Raw genomic sequence first — 23,237 nt, 5'->3', positions numbered from 1 at the left:
CCTTGGTAATTGTATAGCTTCTAACAGACTTGTGACAAGCGTGGAATGTGAGATGGATTTACCGTCTGCTGCTATATAGCCCCGCCTTTTCCATATGACTCCAAAATCATGCGCGACACCGTACGCGTACTTGGAGTCTGTGTAAATGTTTACATCCTGCCCTTCAAAAAGCTGACAAGCTCGAGTAAGGGCTATAAGTTCTGCAGCTTGTGCTGATTGGAATGGGACAGGGTTTGCTTCCAGTATTTTATCAGGCAGCTGTACAACAGCATACCCTGCATGGTATGTGTTATCAGTTGGTCTTGAACAAGACCCATCCACAAAGACATTCTGTGCTCCAGGGAGAGCAGTTGAAGACATGTCTGGTCTCGGGGATGTGTCTTGGTGGATGAGGTCCATGCATTCATGTTGAGGCACTACCTCATCTTCTTCACCTTTCAAGCCTAGCAAGGCATTCAGGATTGGAGCTGGGCCAGAAGTGGGAGAGGCATATTTGATCTCAAGTTTTGGGTTAGAAAGTAAAATTACTTCATAACCGCTCAGCCTCTGGGCTGACATGTGCTGGGTATGGATGTTTTTTAGTAGAATGGATACATTGTGAGTGGTGTGTAGTGTGGTGGCATGCCCTAGAGTGAATGATGTAGCCATTTCCACCACCATCGCACAGGATGCCAGAGCTCTGAGACACGCCGGCATGCCCTGTACTGGCATCGGCACAACTTTTGAAAAAAACGCAATTGGGCGGAGTTTCCCCCCATGCTCCTGAGCCAGGACCCCCGCCATTGTTTTACAGTTGTCCCTTGCAAACAAGTGAAACATTTTACCATATTCAGGTAGTCCAAGTCCAGGAGATGTGACCATTGCAGTTTTAAGATACACAAAAGCATTGTACATTTCATCATTCCATTTCACACAATCTGGCATGTCAGTACCTGTGGCTTGCCTCAGGAGATTATCATAGTAGGAACAATCAGGTATCCATTGGCGGCAGTAACCAATCATTCCAAGAAAGGATAGCATGTCCTTCTTAGTAAGTGGGCGGGGCAGACCCATGAGAGCCGCAGCTCTCTTGTGACTGATTTTCCTTTCTCCTTTGGAGAGTACAAAACCAAGGTATTCAACAGTTTCCTGACACCATTGTAGCTTTTTCTTAGAAACCTTGTGACCATTGTCTGCTAACCAATGTAACAGATCTAAACCATCATTTTTACATGCTTTCTGGCTTGGACTACACAACAACAAATCATCAACATATTGAAGTAGGACGGAACCATGGCGGGGTGTCCAAGACCGCAGGGTTGCCTGGAGGGCCACTGTGTATACTACAGGGGAGTCTACATAGCCCTGGGGTAATCTACACCACGTCATCTGGCGGTTTCTGAAATTGAATGCAAAGATAGGCTGTGTCTCTTCGTCAACAGGAACTGAAAAAAATGCATTACAAAGGTCAATGACCGAAAAATACTCTGCATCGCATGGTATGGAGGTTAAGAGTGATGGCACGTCAGGCACTATGGGAGCGATGGGTATCACTAGGTTGTTTATAGCTCTGAGGTCTTGTACAAACCTGTAAGAGCCGTCTGGCTTCATTACTGGGTTAATGGGGGTGTTGTAGGGTGACAGTGTCTCTTTAAGAATTCCTAGCTGCAGGAACCTTTCCACCATTGGGGCCACTCCTTCCTCTTTTTCTTTTGAAATTGGGTATTGTTTGTGGTAAACCGGCTGTGCCCATGATTTTAAAGCTGCCTTGTATGGGGTACAAGAAATAAGACCTACATCCAAGGAGCTTTTTGACCATACCGGATCATCTGGTGGAGGGAGATCACTATCCTCAGTGTAATATATTGGTATTACCTTGGAGTGTACGAAGACCCCTCCTTCAGTAGTCATTTTCAGTGTTATACCCAATCTTCCCATCAAATCTCTACCCAAGAGATTCACAGGACAATTTGGTATAATCCTGAAACAATGATGCAAGACTGTTGCACCTCCCCTTTCAACATCACTTACTGGTAAAGGTGGTGTTTTGTATGTTTTGGTAAGTATCCCATTGAGGATCCCCGGGGTACCAAGGGAAAGCTCTCTTATCTCCTAAACACAATCCTTTTATCATATCTATGTGAAATTCATCATTAGCGCCATCCCGGGGAAAGGGGTCTACACTGTGTATGGCTTCGGTCCATCCCGCTAAATTTGAAACCCATGGGACTATGAATTCATAATTAGTACCACAAATTCTGGCTACAAAATCCTTACACGTTTCTCCTGGATTGGGAAGAGGGGGAGGATCTTCTTTACCTTGTTTCTGACCCATATTGACAGTGGGAGTCGACTGTTCTTACCACCCAGTCTTCTGACCCACACACACACAACAGATTATCTTATAACTTCTAATGCGATAGATAAGAAAAAGCAAAGGATTTTGGGGTCACCGGAGTCTATTTCCTCATTAACCACTTCATATCCCTTCCCAAAAGGAATGTCTCTATATATGTGTATGCAGTACTGCTTATCTTTGTGGGTTTCCCAAAAACCCTCCAATATTAACCTCTGGCGTGGTTCTTATCCCCTACTAATTTACGGGTCTAAAAAGCTTTAATCAGAGCTGAGGCAAGAAATATTTCGTCAATAAAGACAAAATAGAGACTTACCTTCAGATGATTTTTGGCTTTTTTTCCCAAAGGACGAGCCCCCAGTTCTGTTAGGAGATTTCAGCTTCTAAGACCACCCAGATAGGTTCAGGTAATGCAGGAAGACCTCCGTTGACCCCCAGGCCTGGAGATATCAATAAAGTGACACAGGAGACAGGTTTGCTTAGCCACTTAATGACATCTAATTTGTATTGGTCAAAAGGGACAGTATTTATGCAGTTTGAGGGATGGGAGGAGTTTTACTAACCTTATACATGTCATTGAAATGAAAATAGGTTCAGTTAATATTTAACTATTAGCTGGTGTTATAAGACAAAATCTTGCATCATTTCTACTATATATGTATTTCTTAACAGGTGAAGGACACACTAATCTTATCAAGAACAAACATGAGCTAGGCCAAACTCCATATTCTAGCTAAAATGTATAGGCAACCTTGAGAAGGTTTTCTATAGATAACAACTTAAAGATAATGTGGGTTTCAGTTAAAACTCATATTTGAGTTTTCTCAATTTTCCTGTGAAACATAAAATGGTTTCCTAGAACTAAAATGGAGTCCCTCATGATATGTGCTATGTTCTTTACACAAGGCACATTAGTACTGATTTCCAGAGTGGGTTAAATTTAAATAAGCCAACAGACCCCTTGACAAAGTCCATTAATTGGGGGCCCATTCACACCAGTGGACATGGTGAACTTAGGGCTGCTGGTGTGCAGTATATGACTCAGTGCCAATGTGCCAATCCTGGTGCATTGCATTATGTATTTTTTTCTTTATTGACATTTCAATAAAGTTTTATTCATTGTGATGGTGTTGTAATATTGTATTGTGTTCCAACCCTTAAAAAAAGTAATGAATGCAGACATTTTTTGCAGCACACACAAAAGCAACAGTGTGGTGTAAACTGTCATCATTAGAAACAAAAACATTTTGCATTGTCTATGTTTTGTAATTATGCTGGAAATAATTGTCAGCACAGCCCCACCATACTTGCTAACTGTCCCGAATTTCCTGCAACATTCCTGGGATTTAGACTTTTGTCCCGGTCTTACAGTTTCCTGAAAATGTTCTGGGAAATCACAGTTTTCCTGTGTTTTTGCCACCACCTCTAGAGGACAAGGCCAGCACTGGTAAAATGTCTCTGCCGGCTGCCATTTTACTGAAGACCAGCTATGATGAAGAAGAAAGAAGAGGCGGAACCCTGGCTCCACCTCTTGGTTCTTCCCTTCCACCTCCATGAGCTGGTCTTCTGTAATGGTGCGGAGGCCAAATCACCTGCGGCCTGCACCCGAAGGGAACATCTGATGTAAGGAGGGACTCCGCTGGCTGGGGAAACTAATGTAATGAGGGACTCCGCTGGCTGGGGACTCCTAATGTAAAGAGGGACTCTGCTGGCTGGGGACACTTGATGTAAGGAGGGACGCCGCTGCTGGGGACACTTAATGTAAGGAGGGACTCCGCTAGCTGGGGACACCTAATGTAAACAGGGACTCTGCTAGCTGGGGACACCTGATGTAAGGAGGGACTCGCTAGCTGGGGACACCTAATGTAAACAGGGACTCCGCTGGAGAGCCTAATGTAAGGAGGGACTCCGCTGGCTGGGGACACCTGATGTTAGGAGGGACTCCACTGCCCGGGGACACCTGATTTAAGGAGGGACTCCGCTGGCTTGGGACACCTGATGTAAGGAAGGACTCCGCTAGCTAGGTGTCAGGGCTGGACCCAGCCCTTCCTTCTCTGAGCTGGCTGCTCAGCTGTTGGCTAATTGCCAGCTCCTATCTCTTCACAGTGACTCCCCTGTTGATGATCCTGCTCACCGGTCCTGCCTATTTAAGCTGTCCAGTCCAGATGATCTCTGTCTTCACCTTGGTCACATCTCTAGTCCATCACAAGTGTGATTTAACTGTACTTCTGTCTCAGTCTGATTCATGGCTTCTGATAGTAGGCAAAGGCCATGAATTCAGAAGATGCAGTCAATCCACTTGTTGGTAATATTTTTTCCAGATTGGATGAGCAGGATCACTGCATGGATCAGTTTATCATGGTTTTCCAAATGCTCCTGAGTCACATGGCTCACCTGGAATCTCCCACTGTGGCTGCTCCGGTACAACCTGTGTTGCAGGCTGTCCCTGCTGCTGCTCCAGTTTCTGTGCAGGCACCCGCCTCGAGTATTACCTTTATAAAAGGTATGTCTGGTTCCGAGCCACTTCCCCAGTGTTTTGGGGGCAATCCAGTCCAACTTAGAGAGTTTCTCAACCAGGTTGAGATATAGTTTAAGATGCTACCTCCGGCATTTCCCAGGGACAGAAGCAAAGGAGGTTTTGTGATATATTTGCTTTCTGAGAGAGCCTTGGCCTGGGCAAACTCTCTATGGGAGATGCAAAAACCTGTTGTCTTGAGTTACCCTGAGTTTGTGTCTTCTTTTAAAAAGGTATTTGATGTTCCTGCACTCTCCGCTTCTGCTGCCAAGTGCCTCATGTCCATCAGAGTACGAGAATTGTTGCTGATTCTGCCATTGAATTACATACTCTGGCAGCAGAGGTTGCTTTGAACAATGAGGCCATCGTGGTTGCTTTTTCTCATGGTCTCTCCGATATGAGATAGCAGCCCGAGATATACCCACTGAGCTGGGGAGGTTGATCATGTTTATCATCCTCATTGACTCCAGACTCAGAGAAAGACTCTCTTTTAAGGAGCGCTTGCGGAAGCCTCCTGTACTTTTGTCTCTGAGCTTTGCAGTCCCAACCTTGTCTCCCTCACCTCCCATGCCTCCTGGTACCGAGTCAGTCAGTGAAGGTGAACCCATACACTTGGGTTTCACGCGTCTCTCTGTGGATGAGAGAACCTTTACGGGGAGGGAGAGATTGTGCCTTTATTGTGGCCAGGCAGGTCACTTTTTAAAGTCTTGTCCTACCCGTCCAGGAAACGCCCGAACCTTGAGGTCCTATCACGGACAGACCTTAGGTGGCGTTGTTTCGTCCCCAATTATCCAGAAGGATAAGCCCCTGGTTTCGGTTACCCTTTCTTGGGCTGAGTCATCCATCGAGATACAGGCTCTAATTGACTCTGGGGCTGCACGCCTGTTCATTGATGCTGCCTTTGTATCAAAGCACTAGATTCTGCTGCAGCTGCGTGACACTCCACTTGTCATTGAGGCTCTTGATGGGGGACCTCTACAGCCTGCCCATGTGACTCATGAGACTTGTTCCTTTGTCCATGGCAGTAGGGGCTCTTCACCATGAGATAATCCAATTCCAAGTTATTTCCTCACCTAAGTTTCTGCTGGTTATTGGTTATCTTTGGTTACAGAGACACAACACCTCTTTTGATTGTCTCTGTGCTGAGTTTCTCTCCTGGTTACCACAATGCAGTAAGACATTCTTGCAGAAGGTAGCCAAGGTCCTGTGCACCTCTTCACTCGCCTCGCTGCCGGAGGAGTACCGCAATTTTAGTGATGTCTTTGACAAAGGTCAAGTCAGTAGTTTGCCTCCACACTGTATGATTGCACAATTGACCTTCAACCTGCTGCCATACCCCCTCGTGGTCAGATTTACCCTTTGTCAGTCTTGGAGGATAAGGCCATGGAGGAGTATATTGCACATGCACTTTCTCGAGGTTTCATCCGCAAATCCTGATCTCCTGCTGGTGCTGGTTTCTTCTTTGTGAAAAAGAAGAGTGGTGAACTGAGACCTTGTATTGATTATAGGGTTCTCAATCGTTTCACGATTAAGAATGCCTATCCGATTCTGATGATTACGGAGTTATTTGATGGCATCAAGGGAGCAACGGTTTTCATGAAACTTGATTTGAGAGGGGCATACAATCTCGTGAGGATTAAGGAGGGCAATGTGTGGAAAACTGCATTTAATACCAGAACAGGCCATTAAGAGTACCTCGTAATGTCTTTTGGCCCTTGTAACGCCCGGCAGTTTTCCAGGAATTTATTAACCATGTCCTCCGTTGCAGTTATGTGTTGTGGTTTATCTCGACAATATCCTCATATTTTCCAAGTCCCTCAAGAGCCTCCACACAGATGTCTGTCGTGTGCTTCAGAAACTGAAGCACTAAGAGAGAACAATCTCTATTGTAAATTGGAGAAGTATGAATTCCATTGTGAACAGGTTAAATTCCTGGGTTATGTCATTTCCACTACTGGTTTTTCGATGGACCCAGAGAAACTTTCAACAGTCCTACAGTGGCCCGACCCGTGGGTTTATGTCCGCTGCAGCATTTTCTTGGCTTTGCCAACTATTATCGGAAGTTTATTCGTAACTTCTCGTCTCTGGTCAAGCCCCTGACTGATATGACTAGAAAGGACGGTAACCCACAGAGTTGGTCTCCGGAGTCCAATAAGGCCTTTGAGAGTCTCAAGCCTGCCTTTGTTTCTTCTCCTGTGTTAGCACATCCTGATCCTACGTTACCTTTATCCTTGAAGTTGATGCTTCTGAGACTGGAGTTGGCGCCCTTCTGTCTCAACGTCCTACCACTGAGAACGCTATGCATCCTTGTGGCTACTTTTCCAAGGAATGTCAACTGCGGAGTGTAAGTACGAGATCGGTGACAGAGAGCGATCATTTTAGCCCTGAAAGAATGGAGACATCTCTTCGAAGGTATCACTGTGCCGGTTCTCATTCTTACTGACCATAATTATCTCACTTTCTTGTCTGAGACTAAACGCCTCTCTCTGAGAAGGGCGCGATGGGCTCTTTTCTTGTCAAGTTTCAATTACATTGTCTCATTCTTACCCGGTACTAAGAATGTAAGGGCTTTGTCACGACAATTTTCCTCCACTTCCAAGATGGAGTTGGTTCCGGTTCCTGTGATTTCTCCTTATCATATTCTGGCTACGATTCGCACTTCTTCTTTGGGTATCAAAATTCTTGCTGCTCAGGTCCATGCTCCTCATGAGAAACTGTCATGTACCAGGTGTGACCAGAACTGTGTGGTTAGCTACAGAAGAACATCAAACACATGTAAGTGAAACTATAAATGATTATTTAAGTAAGTGAATAATATAAGTACAACCACCTCCAATATGACACAGTGCAATAACCAACCAACAGACAGAGACCCACAAATAACAACAGACAGATAAGTACAATAAATGGGAAATACCAGGATCATAAACAATAGCCAGGCCAGGGTCATACACAGCAGATCAGCAGATGAACAGGGGATGTTCCAGAAACATAGATGTAAGCCAGGCCAAGTTCATACATGGGGAGATCAGCAGATGGGGTAAGGAACACAGGACAGGGAGAGGATGGATGGATCAGACTGCAGGGCTGGGATGCAAGGTAACAGGTGGGACAGGATAGGGATCAGGACAGGGAGACATGATCAGATACATGGGTCACAGGTTCAGGGCACAGGAACAGATTCAGAATCAAGATCAGATCACAAGCTAGCAGGTCAGGGCGCAAGGATGAAGCCAAGGCAAACATGTGAGTGCTTGCTGGATATTTATAGGCCTGTAATTGGCCTCAAGTGACACCTGATTGTAGGAGGTGCTGTCTGCTCCACACTGCCAGGATCCACACACTGGTGGACGCCAGTACTGCGGCCCAAAGATGACATAACATCAGCAGGGAAAAGCTCTCCTGACAGTTCCAAACTGCCAGGAGACACCTGCTGGTGGACTTCAGTACTGCACGCCAAATGACGGATGGAACTTTTCCAGACAGAAACCTTATAACTGCTGCTTTGTCCCAGAGAGTCTCCGTACTGCTGTGCTCCAGACTTATCATTCTCCCAAGGCTGCTGGCAACCCTGGGAAGAATCAACTCTTTTGGGCCATTTCCCAACAATTCTGGTGGCCTAGACTATGTGCTGATGTAACCGCCTGCGTAGCTGCTTGTTCTGTGTGTGCTCAGAGTAAGACTCCATGACACCTTCCAGTGGGTCTCCTACAACCCATACCCAATGGAGAGAGGCCCTGGACCCACCTTACTATGGATTTCATTGTGGAGTTACCTAACTCCCAGGGAAACACAGTTATCCTTATGGTGGTTTACCGGTTCTCGAAAATATCTCATTGTATTCCACTTAAGAAATTGCCCACTTTGAAGAAACTGGCTTCCATTTTTGCTCGTGAGATCTTTTGCTTACATGGGCAACCCAAGGCGATTGTCTCGGACAGGGGTAGTCAGTTTGTGTCCCGGTTCTGGCGAGCCTTTTGTGCACAGTTCAGAATTCAGCTTGCTTTCTCCTCTACGTATCACCCGCAGTCTAATTGGGCCACAGAACGAACCAATCAATCCTTGGAGCAATTCCTACATTGCTATAATTTAGTTTGGTCACAATAGTGCCTTGAATTCTGCTTCCCGATTGTTTCCGTTTATGGCGAACTATGGTTTCCAACCTTCCATGTTGCCTGACTCTTTTGTTCCTGTGTTAGACTCAGAGTATTCCTGTGTTAGAGGAACATCTCCGTGGTCTTCGTTCCACTTGGGCACAAGTCCAGGAGGCTTTGCGACATGCTAATGATAGGTACAGACTCCATGCTGACCACAGACACCTGCCTGTGCCTTCCTACCAGGTTGGGGACAGGATCTTGCTGTCATCTTGCAACCTCCAACTTCGTGTTCCCTCTCTGAAGTTTGCACCTCGGTTTATTGGGCCTTTCTGTATTCTTCTCAGGATTAACCCAGTGACTTACACATTAGACCTTCCTTCTAATATCTAGTATCTCAAATGTATTTCATGTCTCCTTATTAAAACCTTTGATCTGCAAGCGCTTTACCATCTTGGTGCTATGTCCTCACCCTGTTCAGGTTGAGAACCATGAGGAGTATGAAGTACAGTCCATTGTTCACTCCTGTAGGTTCTGTGGGCGCATACAGTACCTGGTGCACTGGAAAGGGTACAGTCCGGAGGAACGCTCTTGGGTCCCATGCTCGGATGTACATGCCCCTGTCTTCCTCCGTGATTTCCATAAACATTTTCTCCTCAAGTTTGGTGGTCCTTTGAGGGGGAGGGGTCATTGAGGAGGGGATACTGTCAGGGCTGGGCCCAGATCTTCCTTCTCTGAGCTGGCCACTCAGCTGTCGGCTAATTGTCAGCTCCTATCTCTGCACAGTGACTCACCTGTTGATGATCCTGCTCATCGGTCCTGATTACTTAAGCCAACCAGTCCAGATGATCTCTGCCTTTGCCTTGGTCACATCTCTAGAGACGCTCTCCTGTTTTCTTGTTGAAGACTTGCTTGACTGACATTCCTCTGGCTCCCTGATGTTTTGGCTTGTCTGACTATCCGTTCCGGTTCCTGAACTCTGGCTATGTTTTGACTACGTTTACTCTGTTTACCTTTTTTTTTATTATTCTTAAACAAGTGTGATTTAACTGTACTTCTGCCTCTGTATGATTCATGGTTTCTGACACTGGGGACATCTGATGTAAAGAGGGACTCCGCTGGCTGGGGACACCTGGCTGGGGAATTGCATATGTAAAAACCACTTACTTTGAAAAACATTCACAAAAAATACATCCATTAGATACAGCACTATTTACAAACACTTTGAAGGCCATTTCAGAGTAACTGGAGTTATACCACACATTATCTGTATTTGTATGTCATTTACAAATTTGTTTTACTCAAGTGCATACTATCCCCACACAGGTAAAAATATGTAGACTTCCTAGACTTCCTCATTTACAATTAGCTTGTGTTTTGCCACTAGTGTTTTTTAATTTCAATACATTTTTATTGGTTTAAAAGACATTAAAGAAGATTTACAAACACCTTCAACATCACATATTCGTCTTGAGCATATAATAGTATACAATCAGTTTCAATTGTACATGTAATTATCAACCAGTTGTTAGATAAAGTGGAATAGTTAACGACTAGCTGTTCTGTAACGGATGTTTTATACAAAAGGTGTACAACTTAACGAAACAAGTGATAGGTCTAGGATTCCCAGCACTAGGTAATGTTGTCATGTCTGGTTTTTACACAATAAAGGTGACTTAAATAACAATGAAAACTGAAAAAAAAATGAAAACTGAAATAACCAAATAGAGAATATGCAGCAGTGTATAGTACGATATAAACCTGTATTGCGAGTAATCAGAATATTGAAATTCAATCTTTATGATTATGTGTGTACCACTCAGACCATTTAAGCCACTTAGTTTTTGACTTTTGGTAATTTCCTTGAGCTGCAGCAAACATAAGGTCATAGGTAGGGTGGGTATTGGTCAACTCTACTATTTCCTTAAATGAGGGGGGTTTAGTATCTTTCCAGCGTCTCAATATTGCCAGTCTGGTGCTCAGTAATATGTGAGTGACTATGGTTCTGGTAGTGGCCGGTATACACTCTATTCCTAATGAAAGAACTGCCATAGCCACTTCAGGGGTAACTAATGAACCTGATATTTCTGAGATTGAATTGATTACCTTTTGCCATACAGTCTGGAGAGCCGGGCATTCCCATATTATGTGGAATAATGTACCCCTATTTCCACAAGATCTCCAACACAAAGGAGAGGCCTGTTTCACAAATTTGGATATTCGGTGTGGAGTTAAGTACCATCTTAACATTATTTTGTAAGTTGTCTCCCATAAGTTAACACATTTAGCTGCAACAAATGTATTATGAAGGGCTTTTTGCCATTGTTCATCAGTGAGCAACATACCTAAATCATGTTCCCACGCCAAGATATTGTTAGTCTTTTTGAATACCTGTTTGTTGTGCAGTAGATTGTAGAAGAGAGAAATGCTCTTTATGTTAGTGTTGTGATTCGTAAGATAAAGATATACACGCCAGGGAACGTTGATAGATGTTGTAGGAAATTTATGAAAGAAATGTGCTACCTGAAGATATCTATAATGGTCATTGTCGGCTAGGCTGTATTCTAATTGTAAAGTCACAAATGATTTAAGTGTTGGGCCATCCATGAGATCTGCTAGTGTTAGTATGCCTCTAGATATCCAGTGTGATATATATAGATTTGGGATTACCAATAAAAGACTAGCGGTAGTGATTGGGATAGATTTATTTGCCTGATTCGGGAAATCTGATAATAAAAATGACCTCCGAGCTATTAGTGTAGCTTCCATTGTAGGAGATATATGCGAATGTGTATATGGTCGGGTGGTGTAGGTCAATAATATGTCAGCTAGGTTTTTTCCAGGTACTTGTGCTTCCTCCAGTTCTAACCATCTGTGGGTCTGACCCAGAGATAACCAGAATTTGGCTTGTGAAAGAATTGCTGCTGTGTGGTAATCTTTCAGTATGACATGTCCTATTCCTCCAGCATCCCTGGATTTAGTTATTTTCGTAAAGGCACATCTAGCCTTTTTTCCCTGCCAAAGAAACCTATTTATCAAAGATTGGGCTTTGGAGAAAAATGAGTTGGGGACAGGGATTGGAAGTGTCCTAAATAAGTAGAGCAGCTGAGGTAGGACTATCATCTTAAATGCAGCCGATCAACCTGTCCATGAAAGTTCTGTTTTGGCTATGTCCAGTAGTTTTTTATGCAATGAGCCCAGAAATGTGGTGTAGTTGGCTGCAACTAAGTTGCTTGTTGTTGCTGTTAAGTTTATTCCCAAGTATTTTATCCCTTCGTTTTCCCATGTATCTGGGAATCGTGCACTCAGTTTTGCTTAAAGGGAGGAGTCAATGCCTATTCCCATGATATAGGATTTACTCTCATTTACTTTATAATAAAAAATCTTATTAAACAAGTCTAGAGCATATTGTACTGAAGCCAGGGAAGTTTCCACGTTAGTTAGAATCATAATTATGTCGTCAGCGAATAAACTAATCTTATGGGTGGAATTAGATATAGGGAAGCCAGTAATATCGGGGTGTGATTGGATGTATATAGCCAGAGGTTCCATAAGCAGGTTGAAGATTGGGGGGACAGGGGGCATCCCTGTCTAGTTCCGTTCGTTATATTAAATGGTTTGGATAATGCTCCAGATGTGAGAACCTGGGCTGAGGGTTTAGAATACAGTGCTAAAATTGCCGAGAGGATGGTACCAGAAAAACCAAACCTGCTCAATACCTGGATAAGGTACTGCCAGTGGATGCAGTCAAAGGCCTTCTCTGCGTCCAAGGCTAACAGCAGAGAAGGCCTTTTGCATACTCTTGCCAAGTGTATGATATTTGTCAACCTACGAGTAGCATCAGACGACTGACGACCCTTGGTGAACCCTGTTTGGTCATTTTGGCGTAAACCTTCAGATCTATATTAAGCAATGAGATAGGTCTGAAGTTTGGGGGGGTAGTAGGTTCCTTCCCTGGCTTAGGCAAAGTCAGAATAATCGCATTCAACATTTCCAGAGGAAAAGAGGCAGAGGCAGCAGCAGTATCAAAAGTGCATTCCATATACGGGCTCAATAGATGTTTAAAGACTTTGTAATAGTCCCCGGTAAATCCGTCTGGGCCTGGAGATTTGTTACTTGGGAGGGAGTCAATAGCATTATGAACTTCTTCAATGCTAAATTTTTGGTTCAGAATTTGGAGTTGCTGTTGTGAAAATGTAGGTATATCTAGTTGTTGTAGAAATTAATTTATTGCGTCAGTGTTGGGTTGAGGAGTGTTTATGTTGTCTTTCAAGTTGTACAGTGTGCTGTAGTATTGACTGAATGTGTCAGCTATGTCTTGAGGATGATAGAGTTTATGTTTGGAGAGGGGATGGAGTATGTATGGAATGTTTGTTTTATGCCTAAGCCCTTTTATTCTATACGCTAAAGTTTTACCAGCTTTATTACCGGTGGCATAGTATGTCATTTTAAGTTTTTTTGAGGCCTTTTCAAAGTTTTCAAGTAGTAACAACCTCAGATCGTATCTTAATTGTGTAAGTTGTTGGGAAATTGTATGGGATGTTTTTTGTTTATTTCGAGATTCAAGTAGAAAAATTTTGTCTGTCAGCTCTTTTATATGCTGCTGTCGCTGCCTCTTGTCTTTTGCTCCTAGTTGTATAAAGATGCCACGGATATACTCTTTATGCGCATTTCATAAGGTAAAATGATCCTGTACAGAGGGTGCATTAATACTAAAGAATTATTTTAGATGTTTCTCTATGATCTTCTTGAAAGCTGCTTGTTGCATTAGGTACGAGTTTGATCTCCACATATTAGGTGCATAGCATGCTGCTTCTTCTTTCAAAGAAAGGGTAATGGACGCGTGATCCAACCACATAATGGTATTAATAGTTGTTGATGATACATGGGCTAAAGTACTTTTGTCTGCAAGAAAATGATCGATTCGTGAATAGGCTCTATGTGGAGAAGAGAAGAAGGTATAGTCCCTTTCTCCAGCATGCATGCACCTCCAGACATCAAATAGGTCCTGAGCTTGAAGAGTGGTCAAAAGTGATGGGCCTGAGCGTCTTGTACCAGAGGAAGAGTCTAAATTGGGGTTGGGTGTTGCGTTAAAGTCCCCGCATAGTATCAGCCTTCCTTTTTGATGAGCTTTAACTTTACGTATTAGCTTGTTAAGGAAACGTACTTGGTGTTGATTGGGGGCATACACGTTAACTATGGTGTAGGTGATTGAGTTAAGATCGCATACTAATATTAGATAGCGTCCTCTAATATCTTTGACTTCTTTGTGAAGTGTGAATGCCACAGAGTCTCTTACCGCTGTGAGAACTCCCTTTATTTTGTTGTGGGCGTTGGTGGAGAAAATGAATGGGAAGCTCCTGTGGGTGCAAGAAGGTGGAGCCGCTGCAGAAAAATGCATTTCTTGCACACAAACAAGATCAGCATTGTGGGTAAGAGCCTCCGACCACATGGATTTCCGCTTGGCGGGGTGATTAAGACCCTTGGAGTTAATAGAAAGAATTTTTAAAGCCATTTTTGAGGGAATAGAATGCTAGAAGATTTTTGTGGTGAAAGAATATTCTTGGGGCATTGTTGCCCACTTGTGGTGTTTTCTAGTATAGCGTGCAAAAACAGTGCTTGGTAAAGCAGGATATAAGAGGTACTCACATATGGTGCTGATATTGAGTCCAATCTGAAATGGATCGAAGAAAGGGCTTGTCTCGTCGGTAGCTTTTGGGATCCAGCTGCTGCAACTTCAAAAAGTATTGAGAACAAAACATAAAAAAACAAATAAACAGTAAACATTATATAATCAGCGAACTTGTATAAGATCGACATCTTCATGAGTCAATCCTAAACTGTGACAAGGTAAATACTTGTATACAGCACTTTGCTGTTCAGGTTATGAGGGGAAAAGTTCAAGTTTGTGAGCTTCTGGTCAATTCACTGGGGACTTGTAAAGTGTTAGATTCCCATCAATGCTCAATTATACGATCTTGCATTTTTTGTAGTGACCGTCTTCCACGCAGGGTCTACTGGTCTAGGGGACCTATCATGTACTGGTTCTTGAGCAGGCAGAATTTTCCGCTCTTCCAAAAGAGAAAGGCCTTTCTCCAGGGAGTTCACCACGTGGGTGCGTCCATCCTTTGAGACAGACAATTTGGTGGGATATCCCCATCTGTAAGTAATATTGTGTTTTCTCAGCACACTAGTAATGGTGTTCAAGTTCTTTCTTTTTTGTAGTGTGTACTGAGATAGGTCTGCATAGAACTGTAAGTGCTGGTATTGTGCGGGGATTTGATCCTTCTTGCGCATGATCAACATCAATTGCTCCTTGGAGTGATAAAAATGTAAGCGTAAAATTACATCTCTTGGGATATGATCTGTCAAATAAGAGGGTTTAGGTAGGCGGTGGATTGTGTCGATCATGATCTCGAGGTCAGAGAGATCAGGAAGGAGAGATTTAAACAGTGAGGAGACATAAGAGCGTAGTTCAGCTTGCTGCACAGTTTCAGGGATCCCCCTAATTTTCAAATTGTTTCTCCTGTTTCAGTCCTCAATGTCTGCGATTTTCTGCTTAATCCAGTCAGTATCTCCCTCTCTCTCTTCATGTGAATCCACTAGATCTTTATGGTGGTAGCATATTCTCCCATTTTTTGCTCAATGTGCTCAACCCTGGATTCTACAGCCTGTAAATGAGTATTAAACTTGTGCATGCATTTCATCAAGTCGGATTGCAGCAAACTTCTTAAAGATAAGAGCATATCTTTTAAGATATCACAGGCTGGTGCATAGTAGGAAAAGTTTCTATGGAGTCAGGGAGTTCACGTGTGTCATCCCCTGAATCATTGACAGGGCTGGCAGCACCGATGAATCCCTCATCATCAATTCTGAATTTAGCCTTAGCAGGGCTGCCTGAGGGTGGAGAGGGAGAATATTGCTGAGGGCTCTCAGGAGTATTTGTATTGTGGTTATGCCTGCTCGTTTTAGGGAGATTGCTACAAGTTCTGCTGGCTGGGGTAGATGATGACCCAGCGCCATCTTGCCTACCGTCATGCTGCTTCATGGCATAGAAGTCCGTCAGGCGCTGTGGCTTCCGCTGGTGTTTTCTTTTCCTGGACATTATGCTGGGTTCGGCCCGGTGATAATCGCCTGCTGTGGGTAATGAAAACGGGACCTGATGGGAAGATTTGTGCCTCTATATCCCAGTTCTGTACTGGAGCTCCGGAGTTATGATGCCATTCAGCACGCTCGCAAGCCACGCCCCTGCCACTAGTGTTTTTTTACTAGCGCCGTTTCTCATCATATTGCCTTTTTTCATGGCAGTTACCACTCCTGTGGTAAATCAGGGTCAATGCATAAATAAACTTATAGGTTAATTTAATTTATTTAATTTCTTTTTGTAATATTTAGGGGTATATTTTTACTCTGTTACATATAAAGTATATTCTGGGGGAGCAGGGTCACACTATTTCCTCAACTATTCTGAGTTGACACCTCTGCTTTTTTCATTATCCTATTGAATGTCTTCGTACAGTAGTTACATTCTCATGTCAGAGCAATCAATTATAGGCAATCCTACATACAATTTTTCAAAACAAATTGGTTGTCATAAATGGTTGTCGTAGTTTAAAAAACACATTCATATATGTATTTTATTATATTCACTATTTCCTTTAAAACAGTGCGGGCATATAAAAAGGAAACTTGAATGACATTATGCCCCAGGCTTTTTTTCACTATCACTATTTATTTTTCTTTGACTTTTGTGGGTGTTTTTTATTATTATTATTATTTTGCAGGAGAGGAATGCTGTTGAAAAAAATCAACCCCCTGCTGCTATCAGATTGTTCCTTTTTCTTTGAATGGATTGGGAAATGAAATTCCATAGTCACACCGCTTTATTGCAGAAGCAAGACTCCTATAAAATGATGTACTTCAGAGTTATTATTGCTTAATCTCTGGTGTCAATTCAAGATTGGGAAAACAGTTGAAAAATGACATATCAGTCATTCAGCAAACATTTTGAAACCTTCAAATGGTAAATAAAAAAAAAACCCTTTCTTTCACTATACATATGACCCCTGGGCATCAGGATAAAAATTGCTTTAGCAAATGTATTTATAAATGTAACATTCTGTATATTTAAACGCTGGTCTGATCTTGCGCATATGCCATTTACATAGCATACTTTGAGGGGACAATATAAACATGCTAAACGTAAACTTCACAAAACATTGAATTATTTACTTGAAGCAGAACTCCGGCCCGAAAATGTTTTATTTATTTTATGCAGTGGGGCTTCACAGATTAAAGTGGAGGTCCGCCGAAAAAAAAAATATTAAAAGCCAGCAGCTACAAATACTGCAGCTGCTGACTTTTAATATATGGACACTTACCTGTCCAGGGAGACCGCGATGTCGGCAGCCGAAGCTGATCCGTCCTTCGGCTCTCGGCTGCCGCCGCCGCCATCCTCAGTATGGGAATAAGGAAGTGAATCCGTGAATTCCTGGTTCTCTACTGCGCATGAGCAAGTCGCACTGTGCGTCCTCTCTGGTCCCTGCTGTGTCCTGGGACCTGTGTGTCTCCCAGAATACAGCGGGGGAGGACAGTGTAGGCGCCGGAAGTGGCATAGGTCACCGTAAGCACCGCGGTGTTCTATGCCAGGAAGTAGGAGCAAATACCAGTATTAGACTGGTATCTGCTCCCTCCTCCCCCCTGAAAGGTGCCAAATGTGACACTGGAGGGGGGGGGAATCCAAAAAGTGGAAGTTTCATTTTTGGGTGGAACTCCACTTTAACTGCTTATTTTCTTCCAGGGGAGAGGACAGCAGAGATATGCTTACCCAATTCACCGATCCTCCCCACACAAGACCAGTCTCTTCATCTCCTGTTCCCCTGTATGGATGAAAATGGACTGTTCCTGACGTCAGCACCCTCAGAGCATGTTTCTTAAACAGGAACAGTGCTGGATCGTTGGCCCAGTTTTACAGAGGATCAGCGGATCAGGTGAGTATAAGCTTTCTCCTCACTCCTAGAAAAAATAAGCAGTTGACCCATGCAGTGTGGGCACAGCCCCACTGCATGGTGGAAAAAAAAATTGCCTGGAGATGGGCTTTAAAAATGGTATTTGTGAGCTGTTTCACTTATTAGAATATTTGTAATTCTGTTCAGTCTGGGAACTGTGCACTCTATAGAACTGCTTGCTCCTTCTCCTTCACTGTTGGAGGCAGACACCTCTCCTTGGGACTCTGCAGCTCTTGCTGCTGCTATACAGTACACAGATACCCTCCTTATTTATAACAGTGAGCTCAGAAACAGAAAAATTAGCTCAAAAAATGACATACTCTGTGTATTCATTTTCACAGGCTCAAGGAGGAGGTCCTACGAAAAGCTTAGGAGAAGAAATCAATTGGTTTTGATGAAGCTAATATTACCTTTTTTTAACCCATTACCTCGATGCTTTTGGAGACCCCACTCCCACTCAGGGACGGATGTTTGACCAACCCTTCTTGCAGACAATGACCTTTATCAGTGTCCGACTTCTGTTTCTATAAGTTCAGACTGATGTGAATATTGAATATTGCTTTTTTTACCTCTTTTCTACTAGGGAGGTTAACTCTGTACAGTCGGAGACACGCTTCTCCTTTTATTCTTGGTTTATCATTTTACTCCTTCCCTAGGAGTATTTTACTCTTATTCAGGACATTATGAACACCTGTCATTGAGTTTTCTTGAAGTATTGTTATGTCATTAGTTACACAGAGTTGTCCTGAAAATGTTCTCATGCTTTGGGTCTTGTTTACTGTCAGTAGGCCCATTACCATAACAGTTTGCTGAAACCCCTTTTGTCCTTGTTTTAGTACCTTTGACGGGTTTGTTTTCTGTTTTTCTGTATTTATGTGGTGTGTTGTTATATATTAATAGTGGGAGTTGGCCCCCTTTCCAGGGAAGTGGATTTTTTATGTTATCTGCACAATGTAACTACTCAGGGTTGTATACTTCATTGACCAGTTAGCTAGTTTAGGGACTTCTATTTACTGATATCTCCCTGATCCTTACAGCAAAGTTCTGGGTTCTGGGGTCCTGCCTTGTCAATTGCCCTGAGTTATGTCACATTGTTCACCTCTGGTCTTTTTAGGGGGCAGAACATGTGGCTGATGGCATTGGACACAACTGTGGCTGTGGTGCTGGGAACTTACTGTTCTAAATTTGGTTAATTCTGTTGTACACCTCCTCTGGCTTTATAAAACAGATGGAGCATGGTTGGGTTTGTGTAAGGTTTACAGGTAGACACCTCTTGAAGCTAGTTTACATTTGTTACCATTGCACCACCACTCCATGCTCTGCTTCCCTTCTAGTGATAGGTACTCCTAAGTGGGTTTCCTCATACACTACCTGCCTTTCCGTATTTTATATAATAGGGCCCCATCCACTGTGGAACCCTTCAGATTATCACCAAGAATGGAGCTTCCTAGCCTAATCTGGCTGTCTTGACTGACTGTCTCCTTCCTTCCCCCTTCCACTCCTTTTTTTTTCAGGCTACCTGAGGAGGACATCACTGCCCCATCCAAATGGTGTCCTCTGTGCCAGTTTTCACACAGGGAAAGGTTCCTACAAATATACTCACCTGGAATGTTAAAGGCTAAGTTCACCTTCTACAAAAAAATAAATAACAATAAATGCACATATTTTTGCATTTAAACAAAATGTGTATTTATTATTTCTTTACTCTGCAACCTGAAAGGCATTGCACCCATGATCAGCAGATCGTGGGTGCAATGCCAGGATCCTGCAGACACTAGGTACAGTACATACATACCAGGTATGGGCAGACAGTTACTGAATGGCAGGAAGAATCAATGAAAAACAAAATTCTATAATGAGGGAATTGGCGCTGTTCAACCACATGTGCAATGGATAATGATCATAAATATAAAAAATAAATAAATAAAAAGTAAGAGCTATGTATAAGTGAAATTTTCATACAACAATACGCTATACATTAAAGTGCAAAGTGCTATACCATGTGTAACCTAACATATATCAATAAATAATAATAATAATCCACAAACAATCTGAACAGTGGTAAAAGACAACAGGTGGCAAAAAATCATTTAGAACCAATCTGAGCCAATCTGACTGTGATGTGTCAATCCAATAAAATGACAGGATTCTTGATATGGCAAGTGCTCCCGAAACCCTGGGTTTTGGGTTTCGGGCAGGCAGACGATGGAACGCACACTATACCACGCTGCCTTTTACGGCTATCAGCTTTGAGCCGGCCAGTGGAGCATTGTCAGCTCCTTTTTTAAGTGTTTTTTAATAAATATATTTTTCGGACTCACACTATGAGGCTTACTTCTTACTTATAATATATGGATGCTTAACGTGGGGACCCATAAAAGGATATCGCGGCATCGGAGAAGGGAAGGACGGTTACCGGGCTGAGGACTGTCACCAAGGATCATCAGTGCTGGATCTTTACCTACATGCCTGTTACCCCTGCAGGGGCTGGGCACTCTGGTGAGTGAGGGCACGATTGGGGTACAGTGGAAGACGGGGAGCACTTGCCATATCAAGAATCCTGTCATTTTATTGGATTGACACATCACAGTCTTTACAGACCATATTTGGTTTTTTAGGACACTGTTTTTTTCATCATCACTTCGCACACTAATTGGACACTTTGCACACCACTGCTGGACACTTTATCATAGTGGCTCAGATTGGTTCTAAATGATTTTTTGCCACCTGTTGTCTTTTACCGCTGTTCAGATTGTTTGTGGATTATTATTATTATTTATTGACATATGTTAGGTTACACATGGTATAGCACTTTGCACTTTAATGTATAGCGTATTGTTGTATGAAAATTTCACTTATACATAGCTCTTACTTTTTATTTATTTATTTTTTATATTTATGATCATTATCCATTGCACATGTGGTTGAACAGCACCAATTCCCCCATTATAGAATTTTGTTTGTCTTGAATTTCACTCAGGTGATATTCTGTGCCGGGGGGGGGGGGGGGCTGCAGTTCTTTTTCTCCTCCTAAGCGCGGAACCATTGTTTTTGATTCAGGAAGAATCAATGAACTACGAGGATGCTCATAAGCGTTCTTGCAGTTCAATAAGAGGCCAACAGTACTTTTAGTTCATTCATTCGAAGAACTCTGTTAATGGATGATGTTGTATGTGGGTGGAGCCCTGCATAACCATGCTGTTTTTATATTCTGACAGCAGGTACAGGGAGAAGACCCCCTATCCACTTTCACTGGGAAGGGGGATCAGGATGGAGAGGAGGCAGGAGCTGGAACATGGTACATTTTCCACCCTAAATTCAGATGGAACATGTAACATGTTCCAAATGTGAACTCCTCCTTTAAGGGGCTGAACATCCCTGAAAAGCAGTTGAGAGTGCTGGGCAATTTGTGGAGGTAGCGAGTACACTTAAAGTTTTTCTTCAGGAGACTCATTTTTCAAGTGGGGAAGACACAGACACTCACTAACACCCGCTAACCTTTCTCATAGCACTTTTCATGATGCTAAGTCCAGCATTAGTACAGTACAGTCATTTCTAGATATGTCAACTGGCAATTAAAGGACATCCTTGTGAAAACTTAAGGTCGTTTTTTAATTCTGAAAGGGAACCTTAAGCACAAGCTAGTCACTTTGGCCAACATTTATGCCCCCAATACTGACCAATTGACATTCATGGAATCCTTCTCTGGGGCTTTTGGTTTTTAGTGATGACTTGAATGTCACATTAGATCCTCCCCTAAATATTTCACATAAGTCCTTCAACTTGTCCTCTGCAGGTTTAAAAAGATTTTTGGTGTTTCTTCCATACTAAAGATAGAGAATGGGGGAAGCTGCTGCACCACTTTTCTGGCATCAGTCTCTTTTGTTAATGTATTGTGCTGAATTCATGAAGCATTTGCAACTCTTTTTGTTCTGATAGCGACTCATGCACCAAATTCACGCCGTTCTAAAAATGTGCCACTTTTAAATTGTGTCTCATTGAATGCACCAGTTTTACACTGTGTCACATTGTGTGCGCCAAATGTAAAAGTGGAGCTAATTAAGACCAACTTTTGGCATAAAGAATGAAAAACTGGCTTAGATAAAATTTACAAAATTGTCTCTTGTACAAGTTAGGTAGATATATGAATTTTGCCCATTCTTTTAGAATGCATGAGAGACACTTTCACAAAATCTGCCTGTGCCAATCTTTATGAATTTTAGGGTATATGCTTTTTTTTGTCCGTCCATCAATTCTACTATAGAATTTACTAATTTTTTCTTTAGGCAATCGGATTTGCCACTGGCCTATTCAGTCTCTATTCAAATGTGCACACTGTCTGACAACACTCCTGTCATCCTAAAGATTAACTTTTCTGTGAATTTCCATTGAACATGGCATTGGAAGATAACAAATTACTCTCTACTACCGAAAGAGGAAGTCTGGAAAAAAAAGTGATCTCTTCGTTTCTGCAATCAAATTCCCATTCAGAAATACATCTACTTATGTTTGTGGAAGCACATAAGTGATATACCCAGGAAGTTCTGGTCTCACAGAGCTCTTACTTCAAAAAGTGCTAGACGGAAGAGTTAGAGAAACTCTTTTCACAGATACATTCGTTAGAACAGTGTCATTAAAAAAAAAAAAAACACTTGTGACCTTAACCTTCAATGAGTTGTAACTACTTTGTGACAAGCTCTAAGCTCTTGTCTTAAGAAATAAAGGCCGAAATATGTTAAGGTTCAGAAAACCTTCTATGAATGGGTTAATAAACCCAGAAAACTCCTGGCAAGGGCACCGAGGGGTGTTAGAGCGAAAACACATGTCTCGTGTATTGACTCAGGTGGTGGTAAACTTGTTCACGCTACACAACAAATAGCTAGTTGTTTTAGGGATTACTACCATTCTCCATAAAACTCTTCCCCTTCCTCCTCCTTAACACTTTCGAAGGAGTGCAGGGAGCAAATCAATCAATACTTGGCCGAAAACTGACTCCCCAGTCTCTTGAGTGAGGCTTGCTAAGCCTTGGAAGCCAACATTTCTCTGAAAGAATTTGTCTTGGTGTTGAAAGAGATAAAACAATATAAAGCTCCAGGCCTGAATGGCTTTACCTTACAATATTATTGGACATTTTCTCATCTACTGGCCCAGCCATTCTTGGTAGCGTTCAACTCAGATTGGGATGGCCATTCCTTTCCCTCCAAAATGCTCAGAGCTTTCAATACAGTTATTCCTTAAGGGGGGGTGTTATGTCAGCTGTGTTCCATTATATTGGACTTGGTCAC

Source organism: Aquarana catesbeiana, linkage group LG04 (assembly GCF_042186555.1).
Source record: "Aquarana catesbeiana isolate 2022-GZ linkage group LG04, ASM4218655v1, whole genome shotgun sequence".
In the NCBI taxonomy this organism is placed as follows: Eukaryota; Metazoa; Chordata; class Amphibia; order Anura; family Ranidae; genus Aquarana; species Aquarana catesbeiana.
This window is presented reverse-complemented; position numbering follows the sequence as displayed.